Raw genomic sequence first — 18720 nt, 5'->3', positions numbered from 1 at the left:
AATCAAAATGACGGTGTGATAATATTCATAAAAAATAACCTTGACTACGAGGTGGAAATAGTTGAGGTTAACATTTTTAAATTCTTAAAATTAAAAATTAAACTCAATAACATAATGATACTTATTACAGCAATATACTGTTCGCCTGCAACCTCAGAAAGTGCGTTTATTGTAGCCTTAGAAAGTTATTTAAATATAATAAAAGCAGAACCAATCACATATAACATTATTGTTGGCGATATTAATATTGACATATAGTCCTGTCGCCAGGGGGGGTACAACGGCCTCGTTAATTCAGATGGACTTACCCAAGTTTTTTTTATGTATTTTGACCCGTAGAACACGAATTTTTTGGGTAACAGTTGATCCGGATGTCGATAAGATTGTTATAGACCAAGAACTTGAGGAATCAAATAACAGCGATTTTTGGCAAAACAAAACAATATTTTGTATTTTTTGGGTCATTTTAAGCAAAAAATATTTCTACAAGTTTTTTAGTAGGATGCACAGTTTTCGAGATAAACGCGGTTGAACTTTCAAAAAATCGAAAAACTGCAATTTTTAAACCCGAATAACTTTTGATTAAAAAGTAAAACAGCAATTCTGCTTAGCGCCTTTGAAAGTTCAAGTCAAATTATGTCGGTTTTGATTATTTGCATTGCTAAAAATTTATTGTGTTATTGTTAAACAAAGCTACAAACAACTAGTGCGTGAGTGATGTTTCTATGATTTCTCATTTAAAATCGAACGAGTAGGTAGAATAGGTACTAGTGCAATCAAGACTATTTCTACGTTACATGCGTTAAAACGCATGTAAAAGCACGGGAAACCCTACGTGTTTATAGCTTTGTTAAACAATAAAAAAATAAATTTTTACCAATGCAAATAATCAAAACCGATATAGTTTGACTTAAACTTTCAAATGCGGTAAGCAGACTTGCTATTTTATTTTTTAATCAAAAGTTATTCGGGTTCAAAAATTGCAATTTTTCGATTTTTTTAAAGTTCAACCGCGTTTATCTCGAAAACTGTGCATCCTACGAAAAAACTTGTAGAAATATTTTTTACTTAAAATGGCCCAAAAAATACAAAATATTGTTTTGTTTTGCGAAAAATCGCTGTTATTTGATTCCTCAAGTTCTTGGTCTATAACAATCTTATCGACATCCGGATCAACTGTTACCCAAAAAATTCGTGTTCTACGGGTCAAAATACATAAAAAAAACTTGAGTAAGTCCATCTGAATTAACGAGGCCGTTGTACCCCCCCTGGCGACAGGACTAATACTTGCAGACGATGAAATCGCTAATACTTATTTAAATTTACTGTCCGAATATAATTTTCATTCATTAATAAACAAAATATCGAGACCAAATAAATCGGGAGGTAGCTGTATAGATCCTATGTTTGTTAAATCCACTAAAGAGTCTATTGAAGATATTTGCTCTCCTTTCATTATTACATCTTTAACTACCGATCACTTCTGTACAATAGGAGAACTAAACATTAACATGAACATTATTTGTAAAAAAAATATTAATAAATTTAAAAATAGTTACATTAATTATAACACATTAAGAGAAATACTAAGAAAGTATGATTGGAGCGAAATTTTCCTTTTACGTGACGTACAAGATATTGCAACTAAAATTGTAACAACTCTTCAAAAGAAAATAAAAGAATCTACTTATGAAAAAAAAATAAAACGGAACGAAGTTAAACGGAAAAAATGGATAACGTCTGGCATAATAAAATCAATAGACACAAAAAATAAATTATATAAAAAAATGATCCAAAATCCACATAATGAAATTCTTAAACAAGAATACAAAAATAACAAAAATTTTTTGACAAATTTAATAAAAAATACTAAGGCAGAATATTTCAAAAACGTAATTACTAACAAACCCGATAGTAGAAATACGTGGAAGGTTATTCGTGAACTGACCCAAACTGAGGTAAATTCTGTAGGCGTTAAACAGTTAGTAGAGGGTGACCGGATTATGAACTCTGATTTGGATATCGCTAATACCTTCAATAATTATTTTTCAACTATTGGTGAAAAACTGGCTAACAATATAAAAAAACCGCCATCCAATAATCCGAATAGAATCTCAGTCGCTCAAAGTGCTTTTTTTGATCCAATAACTGAAAGTGAAGTTATAGCGATTATTCAATCCCTTAAGTTGAATAAAGCTCCCGGACCTGATTTATTAAAGGCAGAAATATTAAAAGAAGTTTCAGGAGAAATTGTATCCCCTTTAACATATTTATTAAATAAAATTATAGAAAATGGAAAATGTCTAACAGAATTTAAAGACGCAATTATCAAACCTGTATATAAATCAGGAAATAAGGATTTAAGCCAAAATTACCGCCCAATTTCACTAATCTCAAGCCTTGCAAAAATTATGGAAAAAGCAATTAAAACTCGGATGCTAAAATTTTTAGATCTACATAAAATAATATCTAATAATCAATTTGGCTTTGTTGAAGGCAGAGGTACAGATGATGCAATTGCTTCACTAATGGGTTGCATTTATGATTCAGTTGATAGAGGTAAGCCCACATTATGTGTATTTTTAGACTTGGCTAAAGCTTTCGACACAGTAAGCCATAAGCAACTCTTGGAAACTTTGGCTGATGTAGGTTTCAGAGGCAACTTATTAAGATTTTTTGAAAGTTATCTAGATAATAGGGTACAAAGGGTAAAAATAAATGAAAGTATGAGTGAGAGAAATGTGGTGAAGTACGGTGTTCCGCAAGGAACGATTCTTGGTCCATTGTTGTTTATAATTTATGTTAATAATTTATTGTCAATGAAATTAAAAGGTAAAATTATTAGTTATGCAGATGACACAGCTGTACTGTATACTGCAGATAATTGGGAGAATCTAAAATTATTGGCTGAAGAAGATTTAAAAAATTGTTTTGATTGGTTTGCACACAAACAACTAACTGTTAACTTCACAAAAACTTTCTTTTTGCCTTTTGGATCTTACAAAACAAGTCTGCCTAACTACGAAACACTAATAATATCCAATGAAGGATATAAGATAAGGATCAACATATTCTGTCTGCTCATTCTGTAAAGTATTTGGGAATTACAATTGATAGTCATTTAAAATGGAACCTACATATTGCGAATGTGACTAAAAACCTTCGAAGTTTACTCTATAAATTTAAATACTTAAGCAATATTTTAGAACAGCGCCTTTTAAAAACTATGTACTTTGCCTTAGTAGAATCTAGATTATGCTATGGGATTCTTGGGTGGGGCGGGGCGTATGGCAATCATTTGGAACAACTAAATGTCGTCCAAAGAAAAATTTTAAAATCAATTTATCGCAAGCCCAAGCTTTACTCCACTGAATTATTATACAAGGAAACTAATATTTTTGATATTAGGCAGCTTTATTTTAAAGCGGTTACTGTATATCAATATAAAAATAAACAAACACTACAGTTTCCCTTGCATGAATACTCCACCAGAAACAGGAATAAAGCGATACCCCCTAAAAGTGAAAAAACAATTGGACAGCGTTGTTTCACTTACCTAGGACCTAGGTCCTTTAACGTTTTACCCATAAATGTTCAGAATGTCAAGAACATAAAACAATTTAAAAATAAATTAAAGAAATATATTATAGATACGCCTCTTTCAGTAATACATGAATTAATTGAAGTTAGAAAATAAAACAAGTGTTTGAATATTGGACTCATAGTTGTTGTACTTAATTGTGTTTTTTTTTCTCATTTGTTGCTGTTATTTTTTGATAAATACATCGTAGGGATGCTGTATTTTTAAATTTTTTCCAGATTTTGAAATATAATTATTTTCTTTAATTATTTAATTATTCAAAAAACAATGTAATGCTCTTTGCTTTTTCTTTGTTCTCTTATTATTAAGTAATAGATATTATATTATTGTATTGCCTGTGAAAAGATAGTGTGTACCTACTCAGGATATTTTTGTTACATAATGAACCAAATTGACCACTCCACAAGCATTCTGCTTCAAGTGGTATTTTTGTGTTTATTTATAGGGAATTATAATGATTTTAATGTATTACCATTGTATGTATTGTATCTTTTCTCTGAATAAACATTATTTTATTTTTTTATTTTTTTTTATATCGGTTAACAATAAAAATCGGTCTTAAGCTGCAGTTGTAGTACCCTCACGTCCTAGATGACGTTCGGCTGGTCTTACAGTGCCACAATAACGCCGCCATAAGTGACTTTTAACACTTTGGGCGACTCCCATACGCTTAGATGTATTAGTTTTCCGCATGTAACATTGAAGAAGGCCTTCGTAGTAGAATATTTATAATATTTACTGTAGTATAAAACCTACATATAGTCTTTTACTCTGCTGTAAAAAGCTTTGTCAAATATTCGTTTGCCGTTATGTTTTACTTATAAAAATATACATGATGAGCAAATGTACAAATTCAACTGACACGAAACTAGTACCTGAATTTATTTTTATTAATTTTAATATGTTATAGAAATATCTTTTAGACTTTTTCGTGTGTATAATATTGCTTGTACTGATAAATATGATAATATCTCATATTTAAGTATCATGGATATGATTTTAAGCATAAAGTAAAAAAAAAAAATTTTTAAAACGCTTTTCTTTGGTTACGAGTGAGTAAAATTAAAAATCTTACAAAAAAATCAACTAAAAAGCAAAAAATAATTTTTTTTTAAATCTAACACATTCGTCAAAGAAAAGCGTGGCGCGTGTTCATCGAATAAACGGATTTCGCCCCACACTTTTCTTTAACGAATGTGTTAGATTTTTTTTTATTTTTTTTTATATTTTGCCTATTAGTTGATTTTTTATAATATTTTTAATTTTAGTCACTCGTAACCACAGAAAAGCGTTTCTTAAAAAATTTCATACATTTTTTTGTTTTTACTTTTTAGTTTTACACTGTTCAAACATTAAAATATATCGTCATGTTTATTAAAATATGTATAAAACATATGATGTATAAACATAAAAAGTAGTCGGAATCGGCAAAAAATTTGAAACTTCATTGTTTATTTATGAAGCATAACGTAAATAATTAACGTAAAAATTGAAATTATGTATAGTTAATATACTTAATTAGCTACAATTTGTAAAAGTTTCAAGTTTTAGTCATTTTAAAAAATAAGAGAATTTAAGCATTTTCCGTTAAAATCGTTTTTTTATTTAAACAACTAATAAACATAAAACATTTTTTTATTGAGTATTCGTGTATTGTTCCCGCGAATGCATATGTATGCAGATTTTTAGTCATTTGCATTGAAGAAAAGGCAGTCAACTTAACGTCCAAAGATTTGACCCGCAAACGATTGAACTAAAAAAAGCGTTTAATTAATTAATACGACAAATCGAATTCTAATGCTAATTGTTGCACAAAACGTCTCTACCAGTGGTTTTTCTAAGACTACGATAAAATCACGATTTTTTTTATTTCGAGTTTTGGTTGAAGTTTTGTTTCGTATCGTATTGAAATTTTACACTAATAAGCGCCGATTTTTACATAAACAAATATATGAGCGTTCAAAATTTGAAACTTTATTGTTTATTTATGAAACATAACGTAAACAGTTAACGTAAAAAGTGAAATTATATATAATTCATATTATTGGCTACAATCCATAAAAGCTTCAAATTTCTACATTGTAAAAAACAAGAGAATTTAAGCATTTTCCATTAAAATCGTTTTTTTTTTATTTAAACAATTAATAAACATAAAAACATTTTTTTTATCTTATAAAAAGTCAAGAAAACAAAACAATAACAATTCAATTTACTAAAATTACATAAATCGTCAATATATTTACAATAATAACAATAATAATGAAGTTAAATAGAAGTTATCAATTGCAAAATTTAAGTAAATTGCAAATGCATAGTCTACCTAGTAATTAATAAGTTTAAAAGTTAAGCTGCTGCATATGACACCCAAATATAGACAAAAAAATGATAATAAAAATACTACTTGTGCAAAGGGTACTGTAATTTCTTAGTTATTGATTAAGAAAATCTTCTACTGAATAATATGGTCTTTCAGATAGGTAGGCTTTTGTCAGTTTACGGAATTTGGGGAAAGATGCTGCAGATTTAAGTTGTAGAGGGAGATGATTGTAAAGTTTTTTTGCGGAATATAATATAGATTTCTTTACTAACTCAGAGGACGGGGTCGGCATATAGACCCCAAACGTAGAATTTCTCGTGAAGTAGTCATGATTAGGTCTTGGTGGAAAGACATGTAGAATGTAGATATTTACGAATTAAGCAAACAGTTTCTAAAATATACAAAGATGGAAGGGTTAAAATTCTGTGATGTTTGAAGTAACTTCTGCAATGTGTTGTTCTTCTGAGGCCAAACAGATATCAAATTGCTCTTTTTTGTAATTTGAAAATAACATCGAATTGGGCAGCTGTACCAGAACCCCAAAAAGGAAGACCATAACGAAGATGTGACTCGAACAAAGAAAAATATGTTATTTTGGAAGATGCTAAATTGAGTTCATTCGAAACAGATCTTATAGCATAGTAAGCTGAGGATAGTTTCTCCCTTAACAAATCGATATGGTGGTACCATTTAAGGTTGCTGTCTAAAAAAATACCAAGAAATTTTACAGAATCAACGGTACTGATCTGGCTGTTATTAAGAAGTAAGGGTTGAAGGACTCCTTTATAAGACAATGCTACTGTTTTATCTACGTTAAACGAGAGTAAATTACAGTCAGACCAGGTTTTTATTGTAAGTAGATCAGAAGTTATAGTAGCATGAAGAGTTGCAATATTTGAGTTGCTCCTGGTGATACTGGTATCATCAGCAAAAAGAAAGACTTTTCCATCGATTTTTAAACGAATGCATATGTCTGCAAAGGACCCCGCAGAAACCTTAGAGGAAATGGCCCTCTGTCAAATGCTCTGAAATTTTGGATTCTGGTAGTCCTTGATGTGTAGAACAAAATGGGCGCGTAACTCCAAAAAATCATAGTTCTAACTAAGATATAAGCCTCTGAAGTTATAGGTACAGTGAGGACGTTTGAGTTGGAATAAATTCATTTTCTCGAGAATGGGAGACTCTGGAGATAAATTACGAATCAGCTTGATTTTTATTTTTAAATCATAATTTTTTGGCATATATATCACACTAGTGACGTCATCCATCTGGGCGTGATGACGCAATCGATGATTTTTTTAAATAGGAATAGGGGTCATGTGATAGCTCATTTGAAAGGTAATTCAATTCTCTATTCATTAATATAATCATTACTATAATTATTTATACAGGGCGGCCAAAATTTTTTTAATTAAATTTATTGAGATAAGAAGAAGAATGTATATAATTTATTTAATTCAAAATACATTTTACTGTTGTCAGAAAACATAAAAAAATGTTAATTTGTTAACCCCTTCCCTTCCACTTCCCCCACCCCTTATTTTTAAATAAGGAATAGGGTTCGTGTGATAGCTCATTTGAAAAGTAATTCAATTCTCTATTCACTAATATATACATTAACACAATTATTTATACAGGGTGGCCAAAAACTCTTTTTAATTAAATTAGTTGAGACAAAAAGAAGAATGTATATAATTTATTTAATTCGAAATACATTTTACTGCTGTCAGAAAACAGAAAAAAATGTTAATTTGAAAAATAAACATTGCTTTTCGCTTAAATTAAATGTTCAAACTGCGAAGAGGCAGGTGGGTGGCAGCTTTAATATTGAATTTAAACGAAAAACAATATTTATTTATAAAATAAACATTTTTTTTCTGTTTTATGACAGCAGTAAAATGTATTTCGAATTAAATAAATTATACAGCGTGTCTACTTAAGTTGGAGACATTGGGAAACTTTTTGTTATTCATTTTACGAAAAAAATTTATTCTTTATAAAAAGTTCTGCATGCTCTAAAACCTAAGATTCAATCATCAGATATCAAATTCTGTCAATATTATACGAGGTATATCAAAAAATATGAACTTCGTTCAAGAGTAAAGTACCTTTATTTTCTCTCAATATCGAAAATTCTTATTATAAAAAGTTGTTTGAAAATAAAAACTAAGATCAAATATGCAATTACATCCTTCTATTTGGAAAAAAATATTTTCCAAATTTTTCTCAAATTTATTGATACTAACTTCGTTTTTATTTATTACACATACGATAACTCTTTTATTATTACTTTTACGAAAAAAGTTATTCTTTATAAAAAGCTCTGTATGTCCTAAGACCGAGATGCAACCATCAGATATCACATTTTATTAATTTTATACGAGGTATGTCAAAAAATATGAATTTCACTCAAGAGTAAAGTACCTTTATTTTTCACAATATTGAAAATGGTTATTAAAAAAGTCGTTTAGAATTAAAAACTATGTTTCAATATGCAATTACATCCTTCTAATTGAAATATTGTGAAATATAAAGGTAACTTTTTATGAAGAATAACTTTTTTTCGTAAAATGAATAATAAACGAGTTATCATATTTGTAATAATTAAAAACGATGTTTGGTATCCACAAATTAGAGAAAATTTTTTTAATTTTTTTTCAATTAGAAGCATGTAATTGCATATTTGATCTTAGTTTTTAATTCCAAACAACTTTTTATCATAAGAATTTTCGATATTGAGAGAAATACAGGTACTTTACCCTTGACCGAAATTCATATTTTTTTATATACCTCGTATAATATTGAGAAAATTTGATATCTGATGATTGAATCTTAGGTTTTGAGGCATGCAGAAATTTTATAAAGAATACCTTTTTTTCGTAAAATTAGTAACAAAAAAGTTTCCCATATGTTTCCAACTTAAGTAGACACGCTGTATACATTCTTCTTTTTGTCTCTATTAACTTAATTAAAAAAAAATTGGGCACCCTGTACAAATGATTATGTTAGTGTTTATATTAGTGAATAGAGAATTAAATAACCTTTCAAATGAGCTATCACACGACCCATATTCCTATTTAAAAAATTATTGATTGCGTTATCACGCCCAGATGGATAACGTCACTAGTATGATATATATGCCAAAAAATTATAATTTAAAAATAAAAATTGACCTAATTCGTAATTTATCTCAACAGTCGCCCATTCTCGAGACAATGAATTTATTCCAACTCAAACGTCCTCACTGTACCTATAACTTCATAGGCTTATATCTTAGAACTATGATTTTTTGGAGCTACGCGCCCATGGAGTCTTTTGTTCTACACATTAAGGACTACCAGAATCCACAATTTCAGAGCATTTGACAGAGGGCCATTTCCCATAAGGTTTCTGCGGGGTCCATTTCATTCATTTGCATTGAAGAAAAGGCAGTCAAATTAACGTCTAAAGATTTGACGCAAACTATTGAACTAAAGAAAAACGTTTAAAAAACTTAGCTTTTAATTAATTACCATTTACTACACAGACTGTCACTGAAGATGATCTATTCAGATCAAAAACGTTCTGATGTTTTTCTATAATCCACTTGGACGACTTAAGGTTTTAATAAATATTGTACCAATATTTAGAAGTTTTTTACTTCTATGTAAGTTTTTCAACTATGGTATACAGCCAATCACTGGAACTGTCCCTTTAATTTGTATTTAATTACCTGTCGCAATTATTTTAAACCACACCCTATAATACAGTCCACAAACTCTGAAATTTTAGTAATTTCTGTCTTTGATTTTCGAAAATTTGGGATGTATCATTCAAGATATTAGCTGGTGTAATTTTGTCTAGAAATTGATATCGTAATTTAAAAATATTGATAAAAAATATGTGCCACTAGGCAATTAGAAATTTTTATCGATAAGAATAGAAGTTCAGTATGGCTGGACTGTACCCAATATAAATAAAGAAACTTTTATCTAAAGTGAATAAACTGCATATTTAGACTTATAACTTTTTATCATTTTATTTTAAAAACATTTTGCCTTGTTACAGCCACTGCAGCAGATAAAAAATCAGGACATGATTTGTTGATATACTTTATGACCTTTTCACAAGATTCTATTTACAACTGCGTAAGGACAATATTATTACTTTTTTTCTGCAATATATCATTTTTGTTTATAGTTACTGTTTCACGCATTACATCAACATTAAATAATGATACATAAATAATTATTTGAAGAAAAAGTGAAAATGTTCAAGGTTTTAACCACATAAAATTTATTTGTTTATATAAAGGCAGACAAACATTTGTACCAGATAGACTACTGAAGTGTTTTACTATTTATACTATTTTATAGAAATGTACTAGACTAGTAAAGCCATACAGGGAAAAAAATTAGATGCATAAAAAACGATCCGTTAAAATGTGACAAAAAAGGGCATCTCAATAAATGGTTATAAAATAAACAACCTACGTTTCGCAGATAACACAGCCCTTCTTGCAAATACTCAAGCAGAGCTGATTGATCTTATACAACTCGTCGAAAACGAAAGCCAAATATTTGGTCTGCAATTAAACATATCAAAAACAAAGATCATGATAATACATAGACTACATAACAATCATCCACAAATAACCACAATTGACCGGTTTGAGGTTGTGAGCCCATACTTATATTTGAGATCATTGATCACAAACACAGAATCACTACAGGAAGAAATAAAACATAGATGTGATCTAGCAAAAGTTGCCCCAGCAGAAATGATCAAAATGAAAGAAATGAGTGGCAAAAAAGAGAAAGAAACAGCGACCCCTGAAAAGGAAAAATCAGAGGAAGAAGAAGAAGAACTGATTCTAAAAGTGGTATAAAATATTTACGACAGATATTTACATAGTTAATGAGAGGGACTTGTATCTCTAAGACAACAAAAAGTACTTATTTGTTTACGGAAAATTATTTTGTATGATATTATTTAAAAAATACTACATCAACAAAATTTAAAATGCTATTAATTACAACTAGTTGACCTTTAGAATCAATATAGTTTGTCAAAGTTTCCAAATTGTAAATATTTGTGTTATTAATTTGTCAGAAACATAATAGGTACTTAATAGCCAAGAAGTTAAAAATAATAAATAAGACAATCAGTGTAATCTATAAATGCATGGAAATTTAAATGATGCAAAATCAACAGTACCAAATTAGTTCAGAGAAATACGGAAAAAAATATCCTGTTGGTGACACAACCCCCTCCAGGCCGAAACCAAATTTTTTGAGTAGTATGGACGTCTATAATAATAACCTATGTTTCCTGCAGCCGATTTTGATGATATACATAGTTATAAACAAATGAAGTTCACAAAACGGTAATTTTTCGATTTTTTGACAAAAAATGACAAAAAATAATTCTAAATATTACAAAATTATTTTGCAAGAACATGTGAATTAAAAAAAGGGAGGGGCTAACTTCGTCCCTAATTGTCCTAAGGCAATTGTTTTTCTTTCTAAATGTGTATAAAAATTCAGTCTTTCTAAATATGAAAAAATAATTTTTCTACGGGTAACGGTTAAAAGTTATTCCAATTGTTTTTAAGTAAGCAAAAAATCGACATGTTTTTGCAAAATAATTTTACACTGTTTAAAATTACTTTTTGTCATTTTTTTAAATTAAGTTAATAGTACAAATGTTCTTCTTTTATAAACTGTCCGAAGAATTACTGTAACCTCATAATTTTCTGACTTATAGTGTTGCAAAAAAATGAGTTTGGGATAAACAAATTAAATAACTTTAAAATATTTGACCAATTGCTTTGTTTAAAATATAATTTAAGCACAAGAAGTCTCAGCCTGCCGTGTAATAAGAAGGTTCTAACTTAATTTTTTAATAAGTTATGAACATTTATAAAATCTCAAAATTTATGATTTATTTTTCAATTTTCTAAGCAACAAATAGTCCAGGGCGCATCTGTTTTGAGATGGACGTTGAGAGGTGACTCAAATTTTCTTGCAGAAATTGATTGAAAATAAATCAAATAATAATATCTAAGTTATCCTCCCTCTCAAAAAGGTCCGGAACATTGTTTAAATAATCAAAATGGCAAAAAATGAAGGAAAAATTCGATTTTATTCTTCGTTTTTTGATTATGACTTTAAAAGTGTTCATTTCCGAGAAAAGTTGTACTAACATAAAAGTTGCGTAATTAAATTTCGTACAATATAGAATTGGTTAAAAATTTAAAAAATTGTCACCCTAGTTGCAAAATAGCAATAATTGCGAAAAAAACATACAAAATCAAGTATTGGCATTTTACGTTTTTCAACCATTTATGCTACACTTAGAACCTTCATATTTCACCCAGAAAAACTTTATAATACAGTAAAGTAACACTCTAAATTTCATTAAGATCGGTTTAATAAATTTTGCAAAATAAATTTCGCAATCCAGCTTTCGCAAAAAAATTCATTTTTTCAAAATGTTACAGGACCGAAAATAAAGCAGATAGCAAGTTGAATTTTTTTTTTTGCTTATAAAAGTGTACTGTCCCTTTCATTTGCAATTTGCAAAATTAAAATCGATTAATTACCACGGCGTCAGGAAATTTTTTAAATAAACATTAATTTTTAGTGCTACGCGCAGGACAGCTGTGTTCGATTCACACAATTTGATTTCCACCAAAATTTCTTCCAAATCTTTATCTAATATATTATTTTCTTACTCTATATTTTGTTGTATTTTAATATTTTAATTCCACAAAAATCAAACTAATTTTATGATTGTTTGTGAAATATTGTTTAAACAATTGCATATATTTAAAAATAATAAACTTTTATTCTCTAAGTTAAAATATATGAACAAAGAAAGTTTTTGCTAATAAAAGTGTTATTTCAAAGGATAGAGTATGTGTTTTTATTTTGCAATAAACAAATTTATTTATTTACATCGAAATGTAATAAAAATTAAAATGTATCAATCATTATCAAAGGTTATTGAAATGACCAATCAGAGCAAACTATCCGCTGTCCTGCGCGTAGCACCAATAATTAATGTTTATTTAAAAAAAAATCCTCACGCCGTGGTGTTAATCGATTTTAATTCTGCAAAATTGCAAATGAAAGGTACAGTACATTTCTATAAGCAAAAAAAATTCAACTTGCTATCTGCTTTATTTTCAGTCCTGTAACATTTTGAAAAAATGATTTTTTTTTGCGAAAGCTGGATTGCGAAATTTATTTTGCAAAATCTATTGAACCGATCTTAATGAAATTTACCGTGTTATTTTACTGTATCATAAAGTTTTTCTGGGTGAAATATGAAGGTCCTGAGTGTAGCATAAATGGTTTAAAAACGTAAAATGCGAGTACTTATTTTTGTGTGGTTTTTTCGCAATCATTGCTATTTTGTAACAAGGGTAACTATTTTTTAAATTTTTAACCAACTCTGTATTGTAGGAAATTTATATACGCAACTTTTATGTCAGTTCAACTTTTCTCGAAAATGAATACTCTTAAAGTTAAAATCAAAAAACGAAGAAAAAAATCGAATTTTTCCTTAATTTTTTGACATTTTGATTATTTAAACAATGTTCCGGACATTTTTGAGAAGGAGGATGACTCAAATATTATTATTTGATTTATTTTCAAGCAATTTCTGCAAAAAAATTTGAGTCACCTCTCAACGTCCAAATGTACTAATATTTTTACAGATGCGCCCTGGTCTAAAATAAGGATAGACATATTCAGCGAACGGCATATTGAAGTTTTTTATTATGATTTATGAGTTTCTTATTCTCAAATCTGTTTAGAATGCTTCACTTTTTAGTAATAGACGAAAAAAGCGAAAATTTACCGTTTTTTGATATTTATTTGTTTATAATTATGTACAGTCGGAAAAATGAAAGAATACCCATGAACGAACCTATAAAACACGCTGTATTTTCCTGTCACCGTGTCACAAAGAAAATTGTCCAGTGCAAGTACATGTAACAATAATTATTACATGTACTTGCGCTGGCCAATTTTTTGTGTGAAACGGTGACAGGAAAATACAGCGTGTTTTATATGTTCGTTCATGGGTATTCTTTCATTTTTCCTACTGTATATCATCAAAATCGGCTGCAGGAAACATAAGGTTATAAATATAGATGTCCATACTACTTAAAAAATTTAGTTTCGGCCTGAAGGGGGATGTACGAGAAAAATCTTATTTCTCTGGACTAAATGAAATACCAGTTGAAACATACAGAGTGAGTCTGTAATTGGGAATAAATTCAATATCTCAAATACTAATCGTTTTTTTTTAAATGCTCAGACCCTTCAATTAGTATTTCAAATTGTGCTTTCTGAGATACATTAATAATGTATACAGGGTGTCCCTATTTAGATATATGACGTCATCGTTGATTTTCTTAAATGGCAACACTGTCATTTTGATAGCTATTTTGATAGGGTGTGTAAAGTTATACATAACTGCAAAATATCATATTTTTATTCTTTACCATTTACAGGATAATAAAAAATAACAAAGTTATATCTGTAATTTGGAATAAATTCAATAATTCAAATACTAATTGTTTTTTTTTTGAAAAATGCTTAGACCCGTCGATGAGTATTTCAAATTGTCATTTTTGACATACAATAATAATATATACAGGGTGTCCCAATTTAGAGATATGACGTCATCGTTGATTTTCTTAAATGGCAACACTGTCATTTTGATAGCTATTTTGATAGAGTCTGTAAAGTTATACATAACTGCAAAATTTCAAATTTTTATTCCCTACCATTTACAAGATAATAAAAAATAACAAAGTTATGAAAAACAAGTAATCAAATAATAATTGAACTTAATTATTTCAATTAAGCAAATGCTCATAATGTTGCCCATTGACTATTTGACAGTAATTGAGGGCAACATTATGAGCATTTGCTTAATTGAAAATGAAACCTTCAAATACCTGGTGAAAATAACATCGAAACTGAAAATATCGCAATCAGCCGGAGCCTGTTCCAAGAAGATTCGTTAAGTCCACTGTGGTTCTGTCTGGCTATGAACCCACTACCTCAGCTATTGAACTCGACTGACGCAGGCTTTAGCATTAAAAACAACAATACTGCCGATATGGATATCAAGCCCAAGAAACCATCCAACATCTTACTGGGGCTGCCAGGCATTTGCTTCAACTGAATACAAGGAACGGCATGACTCAGTAGGAAAGATCATTCATCAAGAGATAGCTATCAAACTGGGACTCCTCCAAACGGACCATCTCCCATATTATCAATACGTTCCTGAAAGTATGCTCGAGAATGATTACTACGAGCTATACTGGGACCGCACTGTGCTCACAGACCAAACAGTGGCACATAATCGACCAGATCTCGTACTAGTTAATAAATTAACAAGACAAACAATACTAATTGATGTGGCGATACCTAACAACAATCATCTACGTAGTAAATTTACTGAAAAGATCGCCAAGTACAGAGATCTAGAAATTCAACTACGAAGACAATGGAGAATGCAAAGTGCAAAGTACCAACCGATACCTATTATTATGCCTACTACTGGAGTCATTCCGAAGAACCTCCTCGAAAGCATAAAAAAGCTGGGTCTAAATGAACATCTTTACAATACTATGCAGAAAGCTGTACTACTCGCAACGGCCAGATGTGTACGAAAATTTTTGGGAGATACTCCAGCATAACAAGTCACCTAGGGCTCGATAACACAGAAAGAGTCCCACCAGAGCTCAATCCTTTTGATACCGTAGGGTAATCTGGGATGAGTCAATTTTCTCCTTAGAGGGAGTGTGAGCCGTATGGCTAAATCTGGACATATTAATGTTAAGAAAATGATAAGTTACATGAATAAAGAAATTTATAATAGAAAACTAAGCCTAATGGTTCGCTTTTATTTATTCTTACGAGTATTTAAGAACCCGATCAATTTCGAGGCTCTGTCAAATCCAGATAATATTCAAAATCCCGAAATCAAAACGTGAAATAAACGTAATTTTAAAATAAAATTGTGGCTTGTTCCCACCAAATATATTGATAAAATTTAAAAAATTTGTTGTGAAGATTATTCGTTAAAACACCCTCTACAAAATTGCTCTGATGTTATTTTATTGCAAAATGATCAGAAAAAAAGTTTATAACTTTTTTGCCAAAAATAAATTGTTCAAATATTTGTAGTTATTTTTGTTTATAACTCTTTTATTTTTCATTTTACGATAAATGGAAATATGAATAAAGAATAAATATTAGACAATTTAATTTGTTAATAATAATATCTTACATTTTCTGTAAGGTTCCTAGTTTACGATATACAGCGCTACAACCCTTTTTCGAGATGATGACCATTTGAGAAGGGTGGCCACCAAACAAACTTAAACTTAAGCTTATACTAACCCACCGTATACATAAACAAAATAAAATTGCGCCATGTAAAAAATGCAACCTAAATGTTACTGTACAATGTACCTACAATGGAGTAACACCAAATAAGTACCTTTTATTACAAATTGTTGTACTTTGTTTCTGCAATAGGGGTACATCTTGATATAAAATTAATTTACAATTTTCAAAATAACAAATATGTATTAATAATTTTAATCATTCAAATTGAAAATTATAGTTATCAGTTAAACATCTGAAAGAAGGGGACAGCTAAATACTAATAAAACGCAGCAAAAGATGAAAATATTTACCACTCTTGGACAGAACAAGGCGTCGATGTTTAAGTGGATTTTTAAAATAGTATATAATAATCTGAAGGAAAAAATATAAAATTAAATAAGATCAACAAATAAAAAAGTGTTAAAGAATTAAGCAAAAAGAAAAGGAATTTATTTAAAATAGCATTGATCCCACAATATATAAACCAAACGTTGTTTTCTACCAATTAAATCTATTAACAAAAGTCTACTACTGAGGAAAAGGTTTCATTTTTCATCAATCAAGTTCTTGTAAAAAGTTTTTTTTATTTATCTACTTATAACACTGATCCATTTTGCTTTTCTTTATAAAATATATAAAATTACTTACATTCCAGATACCACACGCACGAACTTTAAAAATAAAAATTAATATCTCTTTAAAGTTATTTCCGCTACTTCATTGATGCACTCTTCTGATAAACAATAAACAAACAAGTTTCCAGATTGACTGCAATTTATAGCTTCTGTTATCGGTGTTCAATGTGTCAACCTCGAAATCTGTGGTGGTGGTATTCAATCTACTTAGTACAGTTTATTTGAAGAATACCAATATAACCGGCAATATTTTTATGGTGTCTTCTCGATCACTGAAGGTTGACAACAAGACCGCCGAAGTGTTTGTACTTCAATTTCCTTGTTTCTATTTCCCCAACCTACAGTGGTAATCATATTCAATTCAACAAGTCGATAAGTTTTACTTAAATATTACAAGTTTGTACTACATTTAATAAACGTTAGATGCTATATCTGTTTTTAAGAAAACATATTCTTATGTCTTCTTCTTCTTAGGCCCCTTTATAGCGACCATTTACTTAAAACAAATTTACAGATATTTATGTTGTTTTGGAAAGTAGTTACTCCAAAAATGAATTACGACAATGTAAAAAAGATCATGTTTCTTTTTTTTTACATTTCGCAACAACTTCTCATTAAGAGTCCATAGCTAATATGCCAAAGAAAAAAGAGATATTGTGTCGATACGTGATTTTGTCCTGGTATGAGTGCCACCCCTTCCGGGGTGAAAAAAGATACATTCAAAATAAGTGCCGAAATGGATAAACTGATTAATTCTAAGTAACTTTTGTTCTATCGAGTTTTTTCACTAAATCAATACTTTTTGAGTTATTTGCGAATGAATATGTTCATTTTTCAACAAAAAAAAACACGTTTTTAGACGGTTCTTCGCAAGTAACTCCAAAATTTAGTATTTTATCGAAAAAATATTCTTAGACAAAAAATAGCGTAGGTATACAGGATTTAAAAAAAATGGTGTATGTATGATGTATGTAGACCCAGTATAAGCAGAACTGGAGCTAATGAAAAGTAGATTCTTATTCGACAAATTCCAAATCAAATATTTCAACGTAAATAACCGAAAAATGAAGCACAAAATCATCACCACTTTTTTAAAGTGTTAAAAAAGTCTTATTTTTGTTTTTTTTTTAAACAAATTTCAAGTATCAAAATTAAGCAAGTAAAGCTTAAAATACCGTTGATTTCTTATTTTGGCAAAAAAATCTTGAAAATTTATGAAAATCTTGAAAAAACTTATAGGTATATTAATTATATGATCTATGAGTTTCACCGGTTCACAGTGCTTATATTTCAAAACATTGGGATTTTAAGTAAAACAATTTTTTTTAAATTTTGAAAAAAATGTCTTTTTTTTCAAAATATGTAACTTAAAAATTATTAGTGGTACCAAAAATCTTAAAGAGTAAAAAAATGTAGGTTTTGGTTTTCTGAATATTTCAGATTTTTGCTTTTTTGGAAGATAAAAATTGGTTAAGATATGACTGTTCAAAATTTGCATACCCTAGGTAGAGAATTTTTCATTTATTAAAAATTAATAAATGAAAATAGTTTCTATCCTTGTGGGATCGGTACTCACCGAAGGGACCGCAGAAGTTCGGATACAATTAGCGTCTCTTTGCAAAAACAATGACGACTTTTCTAAGTAACAAGACATTTACTCAACACACACACTACCCATTACACTAGGTACCTGATTGGAAAAATCGACTGTTCCATGTCAATGGCCATTAGTTGTCGAGGCATTAACCCAAATAAAAAAAATTGCATACA

The 18720-nt window shown here is 29.3% G+C and overlaps 1 protein-coding gene across 1 annotated transcript in view; it reads right to left on the bottom strand.

The window, feature by feature from the left end:
* Positions 1-17218, bottom strand: part of LOC126885750 (cytochrome P450 6a8-like) — a 39731-nt gene extending 22513 nt beyond the window's left edge. The window contains exon 1 of the mRNA XM_050652543.1: positions 16964-17218. The gene's annotated coding sequence lies outside the window, so the exon portion shown is untranslated. The remainder of the gene's footprint in view (positions 1-16963) is intronic.
* Between the last annotated feature and the right edge of the window lie 1502 nt (positions 17219-18720).

Source organism: Diabrotica virgifera, chromosome 1 (genome assembly GCF_917563875.1).
Source record: "Diabrotica virgifera virgifera chromosome 1, PGI_DIABVI_V3a".
Classification (NCBI taxonomy): domain Eukaryota; kingdom Metazoa; phylum Arthropoda; class Insecta; order Coleoptera; family Chrysomelidae; genus Diabrotica; species Diabrotica virgifera.
This window is presented reverse-complemented; position numbering and strand designations above follow the sequence as displayed.